General features: G+C 43.9%; 20 non-coding genes across 20 annotated transcripts; all 20 read right to left on the bottom strand.

Annotated features, from left to right (window-relative positions):
• Positions 1-151: 151 nt before the first annotated feature.
• trnap-agg (transfer RNA proline (anticodon AGG)) lies at positions 152-223 on the bottom strand. The gene has a single exon. It is a non-coding gene; the product is annotated as a tRNA-Pro (tRNA).
• An 884-nt stretch (positions 224-1,107) lies between these two features.
• Positions 1,108-1,179, bottom strand: trnap-agg (transfer RNA proline (anticodon AGG)). Its single transcript has one exon. It is a non-coding gene; the product is annotated as a tRNA-Pro (tRNA).
• Positions 1,180-3,028: 1,849 nt separating this feature from the next.
• Positions 3,029-3,100, bottom strand: trnap-agg (transfer RNA proline (anticodon AGG)). The gene has a single exon. It is a non-coding gene; the product is annotated as a tRNA-Pro (tRNA).
• An 880-nt stretch (positions 3,101-3,980) lies between these two features.
• Positions 3,981-4,052, bottom strand: trnap-ugg (transfer RNA proline (anticodon UGG)). Its single transcript has one exon. It is a non-coding gene; the product is annotated as a tRNA-Pro (tRNA).
• An 884-nt stretch (positions 4,053-4,936) lies between these two features.
• trnap-agg (transfer RNA proline (anticodon AGG)) lies at positions 4,937-5,008 on the bottom strand. The gene has a single exon. It is a non-coding gene; the product is annotated as a tRNA-Pro (tRNA).
• An 875-nt stretch (positions 5,009-5,883) lies between these two features.
• On the bottom strand, positions 5,884-5,955 carry trnap-ugg (transfer RNA proline (anticodon UGG)). The gene has a single exon. It is a non-coding gene; the product is annotated as a tRNA-Pro (tRNA).
• An 881-nt stretch (positions 5,956-6,836) lies between these two features.
• Positions 6,837-6,908, bottom strand: trnap-agg (transfer RNA proline (anticodon AGG)). Its single transcript has one exon. It is a non-coding gene; the product is annotated as a tRNA-Pro (tRNA).
• Positions 6,909-7,783: 875 nt separating this feature from the next.
• Positions 7,784-7,855, bottom strand: trnap-ugg (transfer RNA proline (anticodon UGG)). Its single transcript has one exon. It is a non-coding gene; the product is annotated as a tRNA-Pro (tRNA).
• An 881-nt stretch (positions 7,856-8,736) lies between these two features.
• Positions 8,737-8,808, bottom strand: trnap-agg (transfer RNA proline (anticodon AGG)). Its single transcript has one exon. It is a non-coding gene; the product is annotated as a tRNA-Pro (tRNA).
• Positions 8,809-9,675: 867 nt separating this feature from the next.
• trnap-ugg (transfer RNA proline (anticodon UGG)) lies at positions 9,676-9,747 on the bottom strand. The gene has a single exon. It is a non-coding gene; the product is annotated as a tRNA-Pro (tRNA).
• Positions 9,748-11,578: 1,831 nt separating this feature from the next.
• On the bottom strand, positions 11,579-11,650 carry trnap-ugg (transfer RNA proline (anticodon UGG)). The gene has a single exon. It is a non-coding gene; the product is annotated as a tRNA-Pro (tRNA).
• An 881-nt stretch (positions 11,651-12,531) lies between these two features.
• trnap-agg (transfer RNA proline (anticodon AGG)) lies at positions 12,532-12,603 on the bottom strand. Its single transcript has one exon. It is a non-coding gene; the product is annotated as a tRNA-Pro (tRNA).
• An 875-nt stretch (positions 12,604-13,478) lies between these two features.
• On the bottom strand, positions 13,479-13,550 carry trnap-ugg (transfer RNA proline (anticodon UGG)). The gene has a single exon. It is a non-coding gene; the product is annotated as a tRNA-Pro (tRNA).
• An 881-nt stretch (positions 13,551-14,431) lies between these two features.
• trnap-agg (transfer RNA proline (anticodon AGG)) lies at positions 14,432-14,503 on the bottom strand. Its single transcript has one exon. It is a non-coding gene; the product is annotated as a tRNA-Pro (tRNA).
• Positions 14,504-15,378: 875 nt separating this feature from the next.
• trnap-ugg (transfer RNA proline (anticodon UGG)) lies at positions 15,379-15,450 on the bottom strand. Its single transcript has one exon. It is a non-coding gene; the product is annotated as a tRNA-Pro (tRNA).
• Positions 15,451-16,331: 881 nt separating this feature from the next.
• Positions 16,332-16,403, bottom strand: trnap-agg (transfer RNA proline (anticodon AGG)). Its single transcript has one exon. It is a non-coding gene; the product is annotated as a tRNA-Pro (tRNA).
• Positions 16,404-18,229: 1,826 nt separating this feature from the next.
• Positions 18,230-18,301, bottom strand: trnap-ugg (transfer RNA proline (anticodon UGG)). Its single transcript has one exon. It is a non-coding gene; the product is annotated as a tRNA-Pro (tRNA).
• A 1,828-nt stretch (positions 18,302-20,129) lies between these two features.
• On the bottom strand, positions 20,130-20,201 carry trnap-ugg (transfer RNA proline (anticodon UGG)). The gene has a single exon. It is a non-coding gene; the product is annotated as a tRNA-Pro (tRNA).
• Positions 20,202-21,084: 883 nt separating this feature from the next.
• Positions 21,085-21,156, bottom strand: trnap-agg (transfer RNA proline (anticodon AGG)). The gene has a single exon. It is a non-coding gene; the product is annotated as a tRNA-Pro (tRNA).
• Positions 21,157-22,018: 862 nt separating this feature from the next.
• trnap-ugg (transfer RNA proline (anticodon UGG)) lies at positions 22,019-22,090 on the bottom strand. The gene has a single exon. It is a non-coding gene; the product is annotated as a tRNA-Pro (tRNA).
• Positions 22,091-22,684: the final 594 nt, after the last annotated feature.

The raw sequence follows: 22,684 nt of genomic DNA, 5'->3' as shown, positions 1-22,684 counted from the left end.
TCCTTCACAAAATCAACAACGTTATTTTAGAAATACAAGTTGATGTCACAGATGACATAGAAAGGTTTGGCACACAACACATTTACAATGTCCCAGAAGGAATGTGTCTTACCAAAGAATTCCATGAAGGTAAGAGCTTGCGATCTTAAGGGGGCTCGTCCGGGATTTGAACCCGGGACCTCTCGCACCCTAAGCGAGAATCATACGCCTAGACCAACGAGCCACAGGAAGCATGTGTTTAAGTCTGGAACTCTGAAAGGATAGACTTAAATCGGCCTTCAAATTCAAGCAGGAATGGTGTTAAGCTCTCTTCAGTATTCATTTTTGTACCTTCAGGCCTTTGCTACTGACAAGCTCCAACAGGGATGACTCCAGAGGGACTGCACACAGTGAATGAGAAAAAAGGGTTCCCAGTCATCCACGTCATGGTAGTCTGATGAGCTTTGAAAGAAAGCAGCTGGAATTCTCTAAGTGCCTTGAAGACCTTTCACCTCTCCTCTGAGAACCTTCGTTAGATCTAAAACTAAACGTTGGAGAGTCCCAGGTATTTAAAACCCAGAGCGGGTTGTCTTTACCAGGGTCGTTGACCAACTATGAAACACATCACATGAGCCAAGGGGTGGAAAAAAGGCGTGGGTAATTATCAGCAGAGGTGAAACCATTATGAGACCTTCACATATGTAGTTTAACGTCTTTACACCGAAATTGAATGGCCTCAATTTCGATCAGACTTTGTGATCTCTAATAGCCCTTTTCCACTAGCACCTACCTAGCTTGGCTTAACTCGACTCAGCTCGATCTTTAGAGTTTCCATTAGGTGATAGTACCTGGTTACAGGTATTTTTTTAGTATCTGCCCAGTAAGGTTTCCAAGGCAATCTCAAAATGTGACATATACAGATTGCGTGGCAGGGACTGTGCAGTCAATGGCATCACTCAATGAGTCATGAGAGTGACTCTTTCACAAAATAAACAACGTTGGTTTAGAAAGACAAATTGGTGTCACAGATCACATTGAACGGTTTGGCACACAACACATTTACAATGCCCCAGAAGGAATGTGTCTTACCAAAGAATTCCATGAAGGTAAGAGCTTGCGATCTTAAGGGGGCTCGTCCGGGATTTGAACCCGGGACCTCTCGCACCCTAAGCGAGAATCATACGCCTAGACCAACGAGCCACAGGAAGCATGTGTTTAAGTCTGGAACTCTGAAAGGATAGACTTAAATCGGCCTTCAAATTCAAGCAGGAATGGTGTTAAGCTCTCTTCAGTATTCATTTTTGTACCTTCAGGCCTTTGCTACTGACAAGCTCCAACAGGGATGACTCCAGAGGGACTGCACACAGTGAATGAGAAAAAAGGGTTCCCAGTCATCCACGTCATGGTAGTCTGATGAGCTTTGAAAGAAAGCAGCTGGAATTCTCTAAGTGCCTTGAAGACCTTTCACCTCTCCTCTGAGAACCTTCGTTAGATCTAAAACTAAACGTTGGAGAGTCCCAGGTATTTAAAACCCAGAGCGGGTTGTCTTTACCAGGGTCGTTGACCAACTATGAAACACATCACATGAGCCAAGGGGTGGAAAAAAGGCGTGGGTAAATATCAGCAGAGGTTTCAGGTGAAATCATTATGAGACCTTCACATATGTAGTTTAACGTCTTTACACCGAAATTGAATGGCCTCAATTTCGATCAGAGTTTGTGATCTCTAATAGCCCTTTTCCACTAGCACCTACCTAGCTTGGCTTAACTTGACTCAGCTCGATCTTTAAAGTTTCCATTAGGTGATAGTACCTGGTTACAGGTATTTTTTAGTACCTGCCCAGTAAGGTTTCCAAGGCAATCTCAAAATGTGACATATACAGATTGCGTGGCAGGGACTGTGCAGTCAATGGCATCACTCAATGACTCATGAGAGTGACTCCTTCACAAACGTTGTTTTAGAAAGACAAATTGGTGTCACATCACATTGAACGGTTTGGCACACAACACATTTACAATGCCCCAGAAGGAATGTGTCTTACCAAAGAATTCCATGAAGCTAAGAGCTTGTGATTTTAAGGGGGCTCGTCCGGGATTTGAACCCGGGACCTGAACCCGGGACCTCTCGCACCCAAAGCGAGAATCATACGCCTAGACCAACGAGCCACAGGAAGCCTGTGTTTAAGTCTGGAACTCTGAAAGGATAGACTTAAATCGGACTTCAAATTCAAGCAGGAATGGTGTTAAGCTCTCTTCAGTATTCATTTTTGTACCTTCAGGCCTTTGCTACTGACAAGCTCCAACAGGGATGACTCCAGAGGGACTGCACACAGTGAATGAGAAAAAAGGGTTCCCAGTCATCCACGTCATGGTAGTCTGATGAGCTTTGAAAGAAAGCAGCTGGAATTCTCTAAGTGCCTTGAAGACCTTTCACCTCTCCTCTGAGAACCTTCGTTAGATCTAAAACTAAACGTTGGAGAGTCCCAGGTATTTAAAACCCAGAGCGGGTTGTCTTTACCAGGGTCGTTGACCAACTATGAAACACATCACATGAGCCAAGGGGTGGAAAAAAGGCGTGGGTAATTATCAGCAGAGGTGAAACCATTATGAGACCTTCACATATGTAGTTTAACGTCTTTACACCGAAATTGAATGGCCTCAATTTCGATCAGACTTTGTGATCTCTAATAGCCCTTTTCCACTAGCACCTACCTAGCTTGGCTTAACTCGACTCAGCTCGATCTTTAGAGTTTCCATTAGGTGATAGTACCTGGTTACAGGTATTTTTTTAGTATCTGCCCAGTAAGGTTTCCAAGGCAATCTCAAAATGTGACATATACAGATTGCGTGGCAGGGACTGTGCAGTCAATGGCATCACTCAATGAGTCATGAGAGTGACTCTTTCACAAAATAAACAACGTTGGTTTAGAAAGACAAATTGGTGTCACAGATCACATTGAAAGGTTTGGCACACAACACATTTACAATGCCCCAGAAGGAATGTGTCTTACCAAAGAATTCCATGAAGGTAAGAGCTTGCGATCTTAAGGGGGCTCGTCCGGGATTTGAACCCGGGACCTCTCGCACCCTAAGCGAGAATCATACGCCTAGACCAACGAGCCACAGGAAGCATGTGTTTAAGTCTGGAACTCTGAAAGGATAGACTTAAATCGGCCTTCAAATTCAAGCAGGAATGGTGTTAAGCTCTCTTCAGTATTCATTTTTGTACCTTCAGGCCTTTGCTACTGACAAGCTCCAACAGGGATGACTCCAGAGGGACTGCACACAGTGAATGAGAAAAAAGGGTTCCCAGTCATCCACGTCATGGTAGTCTGATGAGCTTTGAAAGAAAGCAGCTGGAATTCTCTAAGTGCCTTGAAGACCTTTCACCTCTCCTCTGAGAACCTTCGTTAGATCTAAAACTAAACGTTGGAGAGTCCCAGGTATTTAAAACCCAGAGCGGGTTGTCTTTACCAGGGTCGTTGACCAACTATGAAACACATCACATGAGCCAAGGGGTGGAAAAAAGGCGTGGGTAAATATCAGCAGAGGTTTCAGGTGAAATCATTATGAGACCTTCACATATGTAGTTTAACGTCTTTACACCGAAATTGAATGGCCTCAATTTCGATCAGAGTTTGTGATCTCTAATAGCCCTTTTCCACTAGCACCTACCTAGCTTGGCTTAACTTGACTCAGCTCGATCTTTAAAGTTTCCATTAGGTGATAGTACCTGGTTACAGGTATTTTTTAGTACCTGCCCAGTAAGGTTTCCAAGGCAATCTCAAAATGTGACATATACAGATTGCGTGGCAGGGACTGTGCAGTCAATGGCATCACTCAATGACTCATGAGAGTGACTCCTTCACAAACGTTGTTTTAGAAAGACAAATTGGTGTCACATCACATTGAACGGTTTGGCACACAACACATTTACAATGCCCCAGAAGGAATGTGTCTTACCAAAGAATTCCATGAAGCTAAGAGCTTGTGATTTTAAGGGGGCTCGTCCGGGATTTGAACCCGGGACCTCTCGCACCCAAAGCGAGAATCATACGCCTAGACCAACGAGCCACAGGAAGCCTGTGTTTAAGTCTGGAACTCTGAAAGGATAGACTTAAATCGGACTTCAAATTCAAGCAGGAATGGTGTTAAGCTCTCTTCAGTATTCATTTTTGTACCTTCAGGCCTTTGCTACTGACAAGCTCCAACAGGGATGACTCCAGAGGGACTGCACACAGTGAATGAGAAAAAAGGGTTCCCAGTCATCCACGTCATGGTAGTCTGATGAGCTTTGAAAGAAAGCAGCTGGAATTCTCTAAGTGCCTTGAAGACCTTTCACCTCTCCTCTGAGAACCTTCGTTAGATCTAAAACTAAACGTTGGAGAGTCCCAGGTATTTAAAACCCAGAGCGGGTTGTCTTTACCAGGGTCGTTGACCAACTATGAAACACATCACATGAGCCAAGGGGTGGAAAAAAGGCGTGGGTAATTATCAGCAGAGGTGAAACCATTATGAGACCTTCACATATGTAGTTTAACGTCTTTACACCGAAATTGAATGGCCTCAATTTCGATCAGACTTTGTGATCTCTAATAGCCCTTTTCCACTAGCACCTACCTAGCTTGGCTTAACTCGACTCAGCTCGATCTTTAGAGTTTCCATTAGGTGATAGTACCTGGTTACAGGTATTTTTTTAGTATCTGCCCAGTAAGGTTTCCAAGGCAATCTCAAAATGTGACATATACAGATTGCGTGGCAGGGACTGTGCAGTCAATGGCATCACTCAATGAGTCATGAGAGTGACTCCTTCACAAAATCAACAACGTTATTTTAGAAATACAAGTTGATGTCACAGATGACATAGAAAGGTTTGGCACACAACACATTTACAATGTCCCAGAAGGAATGTGTCTTACCAAAGAATTCCATGAAGCTAAGAGCTTGTGATTTTAAGGGGGCTCGTCCGGGATTTGAACCCGGGACCTCTCGCACCCTAAGCGAGAATCATACGCCTAGACCAACGAGCCACAGGAAGCATGTGTTTAAGTCTGAAACTCTGAAAGGATAGACTTAAATCGGCCTTCAAATTCAAGCAGGAATGGTGTTAAGCTCTCTTCAGTATTCATTTTTGTACCTTCAGGCCTTTGCTACTGACAAGCTCCAACAGGGATGACTCCAGAGGGACTGCACACAGTGAATGAGAAAAAAGGGTTCCCAGTCATCCACGTCATGGTAGTCTGATGAGCTTTGAAAGAAAGCAGCTGGAATTCTCTAAGTGCCTTGAAGACCTTTCACCTCTCCTCTGAGAACCTTCGTTAGATCTAAAACTAAACGTTGGAGAGTCCCAGGTATTTAAAACCCAGAGCGGGTTGTCTTTACCAGGGTCGTTGACCAACTATGAAACACATCACATGAGCCAAGGGGTGGAAAAAAGGCGTGGGTAAATATCAGCAGAGGTGAAATCATTATGAGACCTTCACATATGTAGTTTAACGTCTTTACACCGAAATTGAATGGCCTCAATTTCGATCAGAGTTTGTGATCTCTAATAGCCCTTTTCCACTAGCACCTACCTAGCTTGGCTTAACTTGACTCAGCTCGATCTTTAAAGTTTCCATTAGGTGATAGTACCTGGTTACAGGTATTTTTTAGTACCTGCCCAGTAAGGTTTCCAAGGCAATCTCAAAATGTGACATATACAGATTGCGTGGCAGGGACTGTGCAGTCAATGGCATCACTCAATGACTCATGAGAGTGACTCCTTCACAAACGTTGTTTTAGAAAGACAAATTGGTGTCCCAGATCACATTGAACGGTTTGGCACACAACACATTTACAATGCCCCAGAAGGAATGTGTCTTTCCAAAGAATTCCATGAAGCTAAGAGCTTGTGATTTTAAGGGGGCTCGTCCGGGATTTGAACCCGGGACCTCTCGCACCCAAAGCGAGAATCATACGCCTAGACCAACGAGCCACAGGAAGCCTGTGTTTAAGTCTGGAACTCTGAAAGGATAGACTTAAATCGGCCTTCAAATTCAAGCAGGAATGGTGTTAAGCTCTCTTCAGTATTCATTTTTGTACCTTCAGGCCTTTGCTACTGACAAGCTCCAACAGGGATGACTCCAGAGGGACTGCACACAGTGAATGAGAAAAAAGGGTTCCCAGTCATCCACGTCATGGTAGTCTGATGAGCTTTGAAAGAAAGCAGCTGGAATTCTCTAAGTGCCTTGAAGACCTTTCACCTCTCCTCTGAGAACCTTCGTTAGATCTAAAACTAAACGTTGGAGAGTCCCAGGTATTTAAAACCCAGAGCGGGTTGTCTTTACCAGGGTCGTTGACCAACTATGAAACACATCACATGAGCCAAGGGGTGGAAAAAAGGCGTGGGTAATTATCAGCAGAGGTGAAACCATTATGAGACCTTCACATATGTAGTTTAACGTCTTTACACCGAAATTGAATGGCCTCAATTTCGATGAGACTTTGTGATCTCTAACGCTTTTCCACTTGCACCTACCTAGCTTGGCTTAACTTGACTCAGCTCGATCTTTAAAGTTTCCATTAGGTGATAGTACCTGGTTACAGGTATTTTTTTAGTACCTGCCCAGTAAGGTTTCCAAGGCAATCTCAAAATGTGACATATACAGATTGCGTGGCAGGGACTGTGCAGTCAATGGCATCACTCAATGAGTCATGAGAGTGACTCCTTCACAAAATCAACAACGTTATTTTAGAAATACAAGTTGATGTCACAGATGACATAGAAAGGTTTGGCACACAACACATTTACAATGTCCCAGAAGGAATGTGTCTTACCAAAGAATTCCATGAAGGTAAGAGCTTGCGATCTTAAGGGGGCTCGTCCGGGATTTGAACCCGGGACCTCTCGCACCCTAAGCGAGAATCATACGCCTAGACCAACGAGCCACAGGAAGCATGTGTTTAAGTCTGGAACTCTGAAAGGATAGACTTAAATCGGCCTTCAAATTCAAGCAGGAATGGTGTTAAGCTCTCTTCAGTATTCATTTTTGTACCTTCAGGCCTTTGCTACTGACAAGCTCCAACAGGGATGACTCCAGAGGGACTGCACACAGTGAATGAGAAAAAAGGGTTCCCAGTCATCCACGTCATGGTAGTCTGATGAGCTTTGAAAGAAAGCAGCTGGAATTCTCTAAGTGCCTTGAAGACCTTTCACCTCTCCTCTGAGAACCTTCGTTAGATCTAAAACTAAACGTTGGAGAGTCCCAGGTATTTAAAACCCAGAGCGGGTTGTCTTTACCAGGGTCGTTGACCAACTATGAAACACATCACATGAGCCAAGGGGTGGAAAAAAGGCGTGGGTAAATATCAGCAGAGGTGAAATCATTATGAGACCTTCACATATGTAGTTTAACGTCTTTACACCGAAATTGAATGGCCTCAATTTCGATCAGAGTTTGTGATCTCTAATAGCCCTTTTCCACTAGCACCTACCTAGCTTGGCTTAACTTGACTCAGCTCGATCTTTAAAGTTTCCATTAGGTGATAGTACCTGGTTACAGGTATTTTTTAGTACCTGCCCAGTAAGGTTTCCAAGGCAATCTCAAAATGTGACATATACAGATTGCGTGGCAGGGACTGTGCAGTCAATGGCATCACTCAATGACTCATGAGAGTGACTCCTTCACAAACGTTGTTTTAGAAAGACAAATTGGTGTCCCAGATCACATTGAACGGTTTGGCACACAACACATTTACAATGCCCCAGAAGGAATGTGTCTTTCCAAAGAATTCCATGAAGCTAAGAGCTTGTGATTTTAAGGGGGCTCGTCCGGGATTTGAACCCGGGACCTCTCGCACCCAAAGCGAGAATCATACGCCTAGACCAACGAGCCACAGGAAGCCCGTGTTTAAGTCTGGAACTCTGAAAGGATAGACTTAAATCGGCCTTCAAATTCAAGCAGGAATGGTGTTAAGCTCTCTTCAGTATTCATTTTTGTACCTTCAGGCCTTTGCTACTGACAAGCTCCAACAGGGATGACTCCAGAGGGACTGCACACAGTGAATGAGAAAAAAGGGTTCCCAGTCATCCACGTCATGGTAGTCTGATGAGCTTTGAAAGAAAGCAGCTGGAATTCTCTAAGTGCCTTGAAGACCTTTCACCTCTCCTCTGAGAACCTTCGTTAGATCTAAAACTAAACGTTGGAGAGTCCCAGGTATTTAAAACCCAGAGCGGGTTGTCTTTACCAGGGTCGTTGACCAACTATGAAACACATCACATGAGCCAAGGGGTGGAAAAAAGGCGTGGGTAATTATCAGCAGAGGTGAAACCATTATGAGACCTTCACATATGTAGTTTAACGTCTTTACACCGAAATTGAATGGCCTCAATTTCGATGAGACTTTGTGATCTCTAACGCTTTTCCACTTGCACCTACCTAGCTTGGCTTAACTTGACTCAGCTCGATCTTTAAAGTTTCCATTAGGTGATAGTACCTGGTTACAGGTATTTTTTTAGTACCTGCCCAGTAAGGTTTCCAAGGCAATCTCAAAATGTGACATATACAGATTGCATGGCAGGGACTGTGCAGTCAATGGCATCACTCAATGAGTCATGAGAGTGACTCCTTCACAAAATCAACAACGTTATTTTAGAAATACAAGTTGATGTCACAGATGACATAGAAAGGTTTGGCACACAACACATTTACAATGTCCCAGAAGGAATGTGTCTTACCAAAGAATTCCATGAAGGTAAGAGCTTGCGATCTTAAGGGGGCTCGTCCGGGATTTGAACCCGGGACCTCTCGCACCCTAAGCGAGAATCATACGCCTAGACCAACGAGCCACAGGAAGCATGTGTTTAAGTCTGGAACTCTGAAAGGATAGACTTAAATCGGCCTTCAAATTCAAGCAGGAATGGTGTTAAGCTCTCTTCAGTATTCATTTTTGTACCTTCAGGCCTTTGCTACTGACAAGCTCCAACAGGGATGACTCCAGAGGGACTGCACACAGTGAATGAGAAAAAAGGGTTCCCAGTCATCCACGTCATGGTAGTCTGATGAGCTTTGAAAGAAAGCAGCTGGAATTCTCTAAGTGCCTTGAAGACCTTTCACCTCTCCTCTGAGAACCTTCGTTAGATCTAAAACTAAACGTTGGAGAGTCCCAGGTATTTAAAACCCAGAGCGGGTTGTCTTTACCAGGGTCGTTGACCAACTATGAAACACATCACATGAGCCAAGGGGTGGAAAAAAGGCGTGGGTAAATATCAGCAGAGGTTTCAGGTGAAATCATTATGAGACCTTCACATATGTAGTTTAACGTCTTTACACCGAAATTGAATGGCCTCAATTTCGATCAGAGTTTGTGATCTCTAATAGCCCTTTTCCACTAGCACCTACCTAGCTTGGCTTAACTTGACTCAGCTCGATCTTTAAAGTTTCCATTAGGTGATAGTACCTGGTTACAGGTATTTTTTAGTACCTGCCCAGTAAGGTTTCCAAGGCAATCTCAAAATGTGACATATACAGATTGCGTGGCAGGGACTGTGCAGTCAATGGCATCACTCAATGACTCCTTCACAAACGTTGTTTTAGAAAGACAAATTGGTGTCACATCACATTGAACGGTTTGGCACACAACACATTTACAATGCCCCAGAAGGAATGTGTCTTACCAAAGAATTCCATGAAGCTAAGAGCTTGTGATTTTAAGGGGGCTCGTCCGGGATTTGAACCCGGGACCTCTCGCACCCAAAGCGAGAATCATACGCCTAGACCAACGAGCCACAGGAAGCATGTGTTTAAGTCTGGAACTCTGAAAGGATAGACTTAAATCGGACTTCAAATTCAAGCAGGAATGGTGTTAAGCTCTCTTCAGTATTCATTTTTGTACCTTCAGGCCTTTGCTACTGACAAGCTCCAACAGGGATGACTCCAGAGGGACTGCACACAGTGAATGAGAAAAAAGGGTTCCCAGTCATCCACGTCATGGTAGTCTGATGAGCTTTGAAAGAAAGCAGCTGGAATTCTCTAAGTGCCTTGAAGACCTTTCACCTCTCCTCTGAGAACCTTCGTTAGATCTAAAACTAAACGTTGGAGAGTCCCAGGTATTTAAAACCCAGAGCGGGTTGTCTTTACCAGGGTCGTTGACCAACTATGAAACACATCACATGAGCCAAGGGGTGGAAAAAAGGCGTGGGTAATTATCAGCAGAGGTGAAACCATTATGAGACCTTCACATATGTAGTTTAACGTCTTTACACCGAAATTGAATGGCCTCAATTTCGATCAGACTTTGTGATCTCTAATAGCCCTTTTCCACTAGCACCTACCTAGCTTGGCTTAACTCGACTCAGCTCGATCTTTAGAGTTTCCATTAGGTGATAGTACCTGGTTACAGGTATTTTTTTAGTATCTGCCCAGTAAGGTTTCCAAGGCAATCTCAAAATGTGACATATACAGATTGCGTGGCAGGGACTGTGCAGTCAATGGCATCACTCAATGAGTCATGAGAGTGACTCCTTCACAAAATCAACAACGTTATTTTAGAAATACAAGTTGATGTCACAGATGACATAGAAAGGTTTGGCACACAACACATTTACAATGTCCCAGAAGGAATGTGTCTTACCAAAGAATTCCATGAAGCTAAGAGCTTGTGATTTTAAGGGGGTTCGTCCGGGATTTGAACCCGGGACCTCTCGCACCCTAAGCGAGAATCATACGCCTAGACCAACGAGCCACAGGAAGCATGTGCTTAAGTCTGGAACTCTGAAAGGATAGACTTAAATCGGCCTTCAAATTCAAGCAGGAATGGTGTTAAGCTCTCTTCAGTATTCATTTTTGTACCTTCAGGCCTTTGCTACTGACAAGCTCCAACAGGGATGACTCCAGAGGGACTGCACACAGTGAATGAGAAAAAAGGGTTCCCAGTCATCCACGTCATGGTAGTCTGATGAGCTTTGAAAGAAAGCAGCTGGAATTCTCTAAGTGCCTTGAAGACCTTTCACCTCTCCTCTGAGAACCTTCGTTAGATCTAAAACTAAACGTTGGAGAGTCCCAGGTATTTAAAACCCAGAGCGGGTTGTCTTTACCAGGGTCGTTGACCAACTATGAAACACATCACATGAGCCAAGGGGTGGAAAAAAGGCGTGGGTAAATATCAGCAGAGGTGAAATCATTATGAGACCTTCACATATGTAGTTTAACGTCTTTACACCGAAATTGAATGGCCTCAATTTCGATCAGAGTTTGTGATCTCTAATAGCCCTTTTCCACTAGCACCTACCTAGCTTGGCTTAACTTGACTCAGCTCGATCTTTAAAGTTTCCATTAGGTGATAGTACCTGGTTACAGGTATTTTTTAGTACCTGCCCAGTAAGGTTTCCAAGGCAATCTCAAAATGTGACATATACAGATTGCGTGGCAGGGACTGTGCAGTCAATGGCATCACTCAATGACTCATGAGAGTGACTCCTTCACAAACGTTGTTTTAGAAAGACAAATTGGTGTCTCAGATCACATTGAACGGTTTGGCACACAACACATTTACAATGCCCCAGAAGGAATGTGTCTTTCCAAAGAATTCCATGAAGCTAAGAGCTTGTGATTTTAAGGGGGCTCGTCCGGGATTTGAACCCGGGACCTCTCGCACCCAAAGCGAGAATCATACGCCTAGACCAACGAGCCACAGGAAGCCTGTGTTTAAGTCTGGAACTCTGAAAGGATAGACTTAAATCGGCCTTCAAATTCAAGCAGGAATGGTGTTAAGCTCTCTTCAGTATTCATTTTTGTACCTTCAGGCCTTTGCTACTGACAAGCTCCAACAGGGATGACTCCAGAGGGACTGCACACAGTGAATGAGAAAAAAGGGTTCCCAGTCATCCACGTCATGGTAGTCTGATGAGCTTTGAAAGAAAGCAGCTGGAATTCTCTAAGTGCCTTGAAGACCTTTCACCTCTCCTCTGAGAACCTTCGTTAGATCTAAAACTAAACGTTGGAGAGTCCCAGGTATTTAAAACCCAGAGCGGGTTGTCTTTACCAGGGTCGTTGACCAACTATGAAACACATCACATGAGCCAAGGGGTGGAAAAAAGGCGTGGGTAATTATCAGCAGAGGTGAAACCATTATGAGACCTTCACATATGTAGTTTAACGTCTTTACACCGAAATTGAATGGCCTCAATTTCGATGAGACTTTGTGATCTCTAACGCTTTTCCACTTGCACCTACCTAGCTTGGCTTAACTTGACTCAGCTCGATCTTTAAAGTTTCCATTAGGTGATAGTACCTGGTTACAGGTATTTTTTTAGTACCTGCCCAGTAAGGTTTCCAAGGCAATCTCAAAATGTGACATATACAGATTGCGTGGCAGGGACTGTGCAGTCAATGGCATCACTCAATGAGTCATGAGAGTGACTCCTTCACAAAATCAACAACGTTATTTTAGAAATACAAGTTGATGTCACAGATGACATAGAAAGGTTTGGCACACAACACGTTTACAATGTCCCAGAAGGAATGTGTCTTACCAAAGAATTCCATCAAGGTAAGAGCTTGCGATCTTAAGGGGGCTCGTCCGGGATTTGAACCCGGGACCTCTCGCACCCTAAGCGAGAATCATACGCCTAGACCAACGAGCCACAGGAAGCATGTGTTTAAGTCTGGAACTCTGAAAGGATAGACTTAAATCGGCCTTCAAATTCAAGCAGGAATGGTGTTAAGCTCTCTTCAGTATTCATTTTTGTACCTTCAGGCCTTTGCTACTGACAAGCTCCAACAGGGATGACTCCAGAGGGACTGCACACAGTGAATGAGAAAAAAGGGTTCCCAGTCATCCACGTCATGGTAGTCTGATGAGCTTTGAAAGAAAGCAGCTGGAATTCTCTAAGTGCCTTGAAGACCTTTCACCTCTCCTCTGAGAACCTTCGTTAGATCTAAAACTAAACGTTGGAGAGTCCCAGGTATTTAAAACCCAGAGCGGGTTGTCTTTACCAGGGTCGTTGACCAACTATGAAACACATCACATGAGCCAAGGGGTGGAAAAAAGGCGTGGGTAAATATCAGCAGAGGTGAAATCATTATGAGACCTTCACATATGTAGTTTAACGTCTTTACACCGAAATTGAATGGCCTCAATTTCGATCAGAGTTTGTGATCTCTAATAGCCCTTTTCCACTAGCACCTACCTAGCTTGGCTTAACTTGACTCAGCTCGATCTTTAAAGTTTCCATTAGGTGATAGTACCTGGTTACAGGTATTTTTTAGTACCTGCCCAGTAAGGTTTCCAAGGCAATCTCAAAATGTGACATATACAGATTGCGTGGCAGGGACTGTGCAGTCAATGGCATCACTCAATGACTCATGAGAGTGACTCCTTCACAAACGTTGTTTTAGAAAGACAAATTGGTGTCCCAGATCACATTGAACGGTTTGGCACACAACACATTTACAATGCCCCAGAAGGAATGTGTCTTTCCAAAGAATTCCATGAAGCTAAGAGCTTGTGATTTTAAGGGGGCTCGTCCGGGATTTGAACCCGGGACCTCTCGCACCCAAAGCGAGAATCATACGCCTAGACCAACGAGCCACAGGAAGCCTGTGTTTAAGTCTGGAACTCTGAAAGGATAGACTTAAATCGGCCTTCAAATTCAAGCAGGAATGGTGTTAAGCTCTCTTCAGTATTCATTTTTGTACCTTCAGGCCTTTGCTACTGACAAGCTCCAACAGGGATGACTCCAGAGGGACTGCACACAGTGAATGAGAAAAAAGGGTTCCCAGTCATCCACGTCATGGTAGTCTGATGAGCTTTGAAAGAAAGCAGCTGGAATTCTCTAAGTGCCTTGAAGACCTTTCACCTCTCCTCTGAGAACCTTCGTTAGATCTAAAACTAAACGTTGGAGAGTCCCAGGTATTTAAAACCCAGAGCGGGTTGTCTTTACCAGGGTCGTTGACCAACTATGAAACACATCACATGAGCCAAGGGGTGGAAAAAAGGCGTGGGTAATTATCAGCAGAGGTGAAACCATTATGAGACCTTCACATATGTAGTTTAACGTCTTTACACCGAAATTGAATGGCCTCAATTTCGATGAGACTTTGTGATCTCTAACGCTTTTCCACTTGCACCTACCTAGCTTGGCTTAACTTGACTCAGCTCGATCTTTAAAGTTTCCATTAGGTGATAGTACCTGGTTACAGGTATTTTTTTAGTACCTGCCCAGTAAGGTTTCCAAGGCAATCTCAAAATGTGACATATACAGATTGCGTGGCAGGGACTGTGCAGTCAATGGCATCACTCAATGAGTCATGAGAGTGACTCCTTCACAAAATCAACAACGTTATTTTAGAAATACAAGTTGATGTCACAGATGACATAGAAAGGTTTGGCACACAACACATTTACAATGTCCCAGAAGGAATGTGTCTTACCAAAGAATTCCATGAAGGTAAGAGCTTGCGATCTTAAGGGGGCTCGTCCGGGATTTGAACCCGGGACCTCTCGCACCCTAAGCGAGAATCATACGCCTAGACCAACGAGCCACAGGAAGCATGTGTTTAAGTCTGGAACTCTGAAAGGATAGACTTAAATCGGCCTTCAAATTCAAGCAGGAATGGTGTTAAGCTCTCTTCAGTATTCATTTTTGTACCTTCAGGCCTTTGCTACTGACAAGCTCCAACAGGGATGACTCCAGAGGGACTGCACACAGTGAATGAGAAAAAAGGGTTCCCAGTCATCCACGTCATGGTAGTCTGATGAGCTTTGAAAGAAAGCAGCTGGAATTCTCTAAGTGCCTTGAAGACCTTTCACCTCTCCTCTGAGAACCTTCGTTAGATCTAAAACTAAACGTTGGAGAGTCCCAGGTATTTAAAACCCAGAGCGGGTTGTCTTTACCAGGGTCGTTGACCAACTATGAAACACATCACATGAGCCAAGGGGTGGAAAAAAGGCGTGGGTAAATATCAGCAGAGGTGAAATCATTATGAGACCTTCACATATGTAGTTTAACGTCTTTACACCGAAATTGAATGGCCTCAATTTCGATCAGAGTTTGTGATCTCTAATAGCCCTTTTCCACTAGCACCTACCTAGCTTGGCTTAACTTGACTCAGCTCGATCTTTAAAGTTTCCATTAGGTGATAGTACCTGGTTACAGGTATTTTTTAGTACCTGCCCAGTAAGGTTTCCAAGGCAATCTCAAAATGTGACATATACAGATTGCGTGGCAGGGACTGTGCAGTCAATGGCATCACTCAATGACTCATGAGAGTGACTCCTTCACAAACGTTGTTTTAGAAAGACAAATTGGTGTCCCAGATCACATTGAACGGTTTGGCACACAACACATTTACAATGCCCCAGAAGGAATGTGTCTTTCCAAAGAATTCCATGAAGCTAAGAGCTTGTGATTTTAAGGGGGCTCGTCCGGGATTTGAACCCGGGACCTCTCGCACCCAAAGCGAGAATCATACGCCTAGACCAACGAGCCACAGGAAGCCTGTGTTTAAGTCTGGAACTCTGAAAGGATAGACTTAAATCGGACTTCAAATTCAAGCAGGAATGGTGTTAAGCTCTCTTCAGTATTCATTTTTGTACCTTCAGGCCTTTGCTACTGACAAGCTCCAACAGGGATGACTCCAGAGGGACTGCACACAGTGAATGAGAAAAAAGGGTTCCCAGTCATCCACGTCATGGTAGTCTGATGAGCTTTGAAAGAAAGCAGCTGGAATTCTCTAAGTGCCTTGAAGACCTTTCACCTCTCCTCTGAGAACCTTCGTTAGATCTAAAACTAAACGTTGGAGAGTCCCAGGTATTTAAAACCCAGAGCGGGTTGTCTTTACCAGGGTCGTTGACCAACTATGAAACACATCACATGAGCCAAGGGGTGGAAAAAAGGCGTGGGTAATTATCAGCAGAGGTGAAACCATTATGAGACCTTCACATATGTAGTTTAACGTCTTTACACCGAAATTGAATGGCCTCAATTTCGATGAGACTTTGTGATCTCTAACGCTTTTCCACTTGCACCTACCTAGCTTGGCTTAACTTGACTCAGCTCGATCTTTAAAGTTTCCATTAGGTGATAGTACCTGGTTACAGGTATTTTTTTAGTACCTGCCCAGTAAGGTTTCCAAGGCAATCTCAAAATGTGACATATACAGATTGCGTGGCAGGGACTGTGCAGTCAATGGCATCACTCAATGAGTCATGAGAGTGACTCCTTCACAAAATCGACAACGTTATTTTAGAAATACAAGTTGATGTCACAGATGACATAGAAAGGTTTGGCACACAACACATTTACAATGTCCCAGAAGGAATGTGTCTTACCAAAGAATTCCATGAAGGTAAGAGCTTGCGATCTTAAGGGGGCTCGTCCGGGATTTGAACCCGGGACCTCTCGCACCCTAAGCGAGAATCATACGCCTAGACCAACGAGCCACAGGAAGCATGTGTTTAAGTCTGGAACTCTGAAAGGATAGACTTAAATCGGCCTTCAAATTCAAGCAGGAATGGTGTTAAGCTCTCTTCAGTATTCATTTTTGTACCTTCAGGCCTTTGCTACTGACAAGCTCCAACAGGGATGACTCCAGAGGGACTGCACACAGTGAATGAGAAAAAAGGGTTCCCAGTCATCCACGTCATGGTAGTCTGATGAGCTTTGAAAGAAAGCAGCTGGAATTCTCTAAGTGCCTTGAAGACCTTTCACCTCTCCTCTGAGAACCTTCGTTAGATCTAAAACTAAACGTTGGAGAGTCCCAGGTATTTAAAACCCAGAGCGGGTTGTCTTTACCAGGGTCGTTGACCAACTATGAAACACATCACATGAGCCAAGGGGTGGAAAAAAGGCGTGGGTAATTATCAGCAGAGGTGAAACCATTATGAGACCTTCACATATGTAGTTTAACGTCTTTACACCGAAATTGAATGGCCTCAATTTCGATCAGACTTTGTGATATCTAACGCTTTTCCACTTGCACCTACCTAGCTTGGCTTAACTTGACTCAGCTCGATCTTTAAAGTTTCCATTAGGTGATAGTACCTGGTTACAGGTATTTTTTTAGTACCTGCCCAGTAAGGTTTCCAAGGCAATCTCAAAATGTGACATATACAGATTGCGTGGCAGGGACTGTGCAGTCAATGGCATCACTCAATGAGTCATGAGAGTGACTCCTTCACAAAATCAACAACGTTATTTTAGAAATACAAGTTGATGTCACAGATGACATAGAAAGGTTTGGCACACAACACGTTTACAATGTCCCAGAAGGAATGTGTCTTACCAAAGAATTCCATGAAGCTAAGAGCTTGTGATTTTAAGGGGGTTCGTCCGGGATTTGAACCCGGGACCTCTCGCACCCTAAGCGAGAATCATACGCCTAGACCAACGAGCCACAGGAAGCATGTGTTTAAGTCTGGAACTCTGAAAGGATAGACTTAAATCGGCCTTCAAATTCAAGCAGGAATGGTGTTAAGCTCTCTTCAGTATTCATTTTTGTACCTTCAGGCCTTTGCTACTGACAAGCTCCAACAGGGATGACTCCAGAGGGACTGCACACAGTGAATGAGAAAAAAGGGTTCCCAGTCATCCACGTCATGGTAGTCTGATGAGCTTTGAAAGAAAGCAGCTGGAATTCTCTAAGTGCCTTGAAGACCTTTCACCTCTCCTCTGAGAACCTTCGTTAGATCTAAAACTAAACGTTGGAGAGTCCCAGGTATTTAAAACCCAGAGCGGGTTGTCTTTACCAGGGTCGTTGACCAACTATGAAACACATCACATGAGCCAAGGGGTGGAAAAAAGGAGTGGGTAATTATCAGCAGAGGTGAAACCATTATGAGACCTTCACATATGTAGTTTAACGTCTTTACACCGAAATTGAATGGCCTCAATTTCGATCAGAGTTTGTGATCTCTAATAGCCCTTTTCCACTAGCACCTACCTAGCTTGGCTTAACTTGACTCAGCTCGATCTTTAAAGTTTCCATTAGGTGATAGTACCTGGTTACAGGTATTTTTTAGTACCTGCCCAGTAAGGTTTCCAAGGCAATCTCAAAATGTGACATATACAGATTGCATGGCAGGGACTGTGCAGTCAATGGCATCACTCAATGACTCATGAGAGTGACTCCTTCACAAACGTTGTTTTAGAAAGACAAATTGGTGTCACATCACATTGAACGGTTTGGCACACAACACATTTACAATGCCCCAGAAGGAATGTGTCTTACCAAAGAATTCCATGAAGCTAAGAGCTTGTGATTTTAAGGGGGCTCGTCCGGGATTTGAACCCGGGACCTCTCGCACCCAAAGCGAGAATCATACGCCTAGACCAACGAGCCACAGGAAGCCTGTGTTTAAGTCTGGAACTCTGAAAGGATAGACTTAAATCGGACTTCAAATTCAAGCAGGAATGGTGTTAAGCTCTCTTCAGTATTCATTTTTGTACCTTCAGGCCTTTGCTACTGACAAGCTCCAACAGGGATGACTCCAGAGGGACTGCACACAGTGAATGAGAAAAAAGGGTTCCCAGTCATCCACGTCATGGTAGTCTGATGAGCTTTGAAAGAAAGCAGCTGGAATTCTCTAAGTGCCTTGAAGACCTTTCACCTCTCCTCTGAGAACCTTCGTTAGATCTAAAACTAAACGTTGGAGAGTCCCAGGTATTTAAAACCCAGAGCGGGTTGTCTTTACCAGGGTCGTTGACCAACTATGAAACACATCACATGAGCCAAGGGGTGGAAAAAAGGCGTGGGTAATTATCAGCAGAGGTGAAACCATTATGAGACCTTCACATATGTAGTTTAACGTCTTTACACCGAAATTGAATGGCCTCAATTTCGATGAGACTTTGTGATATCTAACGCTTTTCCACTTGCACCTACCTAGCTTGGCTTAACTTGACTCAGCTCGATCTTTAAAGTTTCCATTAGGTGATAGTACCTGGTTACAGGTATTTTTTTAGTACCTGCCCAGTAAGGTTTCCAAGGCAATCTCAAAATGTGACATATACAGATTGCGTGGCAGGGACTGTGCAGTCAATGGCATCACTCAATGAGTCATGAGAGTGACTCCTTCACAAAATCAACAACGTTATTTTAGAAATACAAGTTGATGTCACAGATGACATAGAAAGGTTTGGCACACAACACGTTTACAATGTCCCAGAAGGAATGTGTCTTACCAAAGAATTCCATGAAGCTAAGAGCTTGTGATTTTAAGGGGGTTCGTCCGGGATTTGAACCCGGGACCTCTCGCACCCTAAGCGAGAATCATACGCCTAGACCAACGAGCCACAGGAAGCATGTGTTTAAGTCTGGAACTCTGAAAGGATAGACTTAAATCGGCCTTCAAATTCAAGCAGGAATGGTGTTAAGCTCTCTTCAGTATTCATTTTTGTACCTTCAGGCCTTTGCTACTGACAAGCTCCAACAGGGATGACTCCAGAGGGACTGCACACAGTGAATGAGAAAAAAGGGTTCCCAGTCATCCACGTCATGGTAGTCTGATGAGCTTTGAAAGAAAGCAGCTGGAATTCTCTAAGTGCCTTGAAGACCTTTCACCTCTCCTCTGAGAACCTTCGTTAGATCTAAAACTAAACGTTGGAGAGTCCCAGGTATTTAAAACCCAGAGCGGGTTGTCTTTACCAGGGTCGTTGACCAACTATGAAACACATCACATGAGCCAAGGGGTGGAAAAAAGGCGTGGGTAATTATCAGCAGAGGTGAAACCATTATGAGACCTTCACATATGTAGTTTAACGTCTTTACACCGAAATTGAATGGCCTCAATTTCGATCAGAGTTTGTGATCTCTAATAGCCCTTTTCCACTAGCACCTACCTAGCTTGGCTTAACTTGACTCAGCTCGATCTTTAAAGTTTCCATTAGGTGATAGTACCTGGTTACAGGTATTTTTTAGTACCTGCCCAGTAAGGTTTCCAAGGCAATCTCAAAATGTGACATATACAGATTGCGTGGCAGGGACTGTGCAGTCAATGGCATCACTCAATGACTCATGAGAGTGACTCCTTCACAAACGTTGTTTTAGAAAGACAAATTGGTGTCACACATTACATTGAACGGTTTGGCACACAACACATTTACAATGCCCCAGAAGGAATGTGTCTTTCCAAAGAATTCCATGAAGCTAAGAGCTTGTGATTTTAAGGGGGCTCGTCCGGGATTTGAACCCGGGACCTCTCGCACCCAAAGCGAGAATCATACGCCTAGACCAACGAGCCACAGGAAGCCTGTGTTTAAGTCTGGAACTCTGAAAGGATAGACTTAAATCGGCCTTCAAATTCAAGCAGGAATGGTGTTAAGCTCTCTTCAGTATTCATTTTTGTACCTTCAGGCCTTTGCTACTGACAAGCTCCAACAGGGATGACTCCAGAGGGACTGCACACAGTGAATGAGAAAAAAGGGTTCCCAGTCATCCACGTCATGGTAGTCTGATGAGCTTTGAAAGAAAGCAGCTGGAATTCTCTAAGTGCCTTGAAGACCTTTCACCTCTCCTCTGAGAACCTTCGTTAGATCTAAAACTAAACGTTGGAGAGACCAAGGTATTTAAAACCCAGAGCGGGTTGTCTTTACCAGGGTCGTTGACCAACTATGAAACACATCACATGAGCCAAGGGGTGGAAAAAAGGCGTGGGTAATTATCAGCAGAGGTGAAACCATTATGAGACCTTCACATATGTAGTTTAACGTCTTTACACCGAAATTGAATGGCCTCAATTTCGATCAGAGTTTGTGATCTCTAATAGCCCTTTTCCACTAGCACCTACCTAGCTTGGCTTAACTTGACTCAGCTCGATCTTTAAAGTTTCCATTAGGTGATAGTACCTGGTTACAGGTATTTTTTAGTACCTGCCCAGTAAGGTTTCCAAGGCAATCTCAAAATGTGACATATACAGATTGCGTGGCAGGGTCTGTGCAGTCAATGGCATCACTCAATGACTCATGAGAGTGACTCTTTCACAAAATAACCTACGTTGGTTTAGAAAGACAAATTGGTGTCACAGATCACATTGAAAGGTTTGGCACACAACACATTTACAATGCCCCAGAAGGAATGTGTCTTACCAAAAAATTCCATGAAGGTAAGAGCTTGTGATCTTAAGGGGGCTCGTCCGGGATTTGAACCCGGGACCTCTCGCACCCTAAGCGAGAATCATACGCCTAGACCAACGAGCCACAGGAAGCATGTGTTTAAGTCTGGAACTCTGAAAGGATAGACTTAAATCGGCCTTCAAATTCAAGCAGGAATGGTGTTAAGCTCTCTTCAGTATTCATTTTTGTACCTTCAGGCCTTTGCTACTGACAAGCTCCAACAGGGATGACTCCAGAGGGACTGCACACAGTGAATGAGAAAAAAGGGTTCCCAGTCATCCACGTCATGGTAGTCTGATGAGCTTTGAAAGAAAGCAGCTGGAATTCTCTAAGTGCCTTGAAGACCTTTCACCTCTCCTCTGAGAACCTTCGTTAGATCTAAAACTAAACGTTGGAGAGTCCCAGGTATTTAAAACCCAGAGCGGGTTGTCTTTACCAGGGTCGTTGACCAACTATGAAACACATCACATGAGCCAAGGGGTGGAAAAAAGGCGTGGGTAATTATCAGCAGAGGTGAAATCATTATGAGACCTTCACATATGTAGTTTAACGTCTTTACACCGAAATTGAATGGCCTCAATTTCGATCAGAGTTTGTGATCTCTAATAGCCCTTTTCCACTAGCACCTACCTAGCTTGGCTTAACTTGACTCAGCTCGATCTTTAAAGTTTCCATTAGGTGATAGTACCTGGTTACAGGTATTTTTTAGTACCTGCCCAGTAAGGTTTCCAAGGCAATCTCAAAATGTGACATATACAGATTGCGTGGCAGGGACTGTGCAGTCAATGGCATCGCTCAATGACTCCTTCACAAACGTTGTTTTAGAAAGACAAATTGGTGTCCCAGATCACATTGAACGGTTTGGCACACAACACATTTACAATGCCCCAGAAGGAATGTGTCTTTCCATAGAATTCCATGAAGCTAAGAGCTTGTGATTTTAAGGGGGCTCGTCCGGGATTTGAACCCGGGACCTCTCGCACCCAAAGCGAGAATCATACGCCTAGACCAACGAGCCACAGGAAGCCTGTGTTTAAGTCTGGAACTCTGAAAGGATAGACTTAAATCGGCCTTCAAATTCAAGCAGGAATGGTGTTAAGCTCTCTTCAGTATTCATTTTTGTACCTTCAGGCCTTTGCTACTGACAAGCTCCAACAGGGATGACTCCAGAGGGACTGCACACAGTGAATGAGAAAAAAGGGTTCCCAGTCATCCACGTCATGGTAGTCTGATGAGCTTTGAAAGAAAGCAGCTGGAATTCTCTAAGTGCCTTGAAGACCTTTCACCTCTCCTCTGAGAACCTTCGTTAGATCTAAAACTAAACGTTGGAGAGTCCCAGGTATTTAAAACCCAGAGCGGGTTGTCTTTACCAGGGTCGTTGACCAACTATGAAACACATCACATGAGCCAAGGGGTGGAAAAAAGGCGTGGGTAATTATCAGCAGAGGTGAAACCATTATGAGACCTTCACATATGTAGTTTAACGTCTTTACACCGAAATTGAATGGCCTCAATTTCGATGAGACTTTGTGATCTCTAACGCTTTTCCACTTGCACCTACCTAGCTTGGCTTAACTTGACTCAGCTCGATCTTTAAAGTTTCCATTAGGTG

This window comes from Diplotaxodon limnothrissa, linkage group LG18 (genome assembly GCF_057381915.1).
Source record: "Diplotaxodon limnothrissa isolate DT_005_m linkage group LG18, D_limnothrissa_male_GT1.1, whole genome shotgun sequence".
Classification (NCBI taxonomy): Eukaryota; Metazoa; Chordata; class Actinopteri; order Cichliformes; family Cichlidae; genus Diplotaxodon; species Diplotaxodon limnothrissa.
This window is presented reverse-complemented; position numbering and strand designations above follow the sequence as displayed.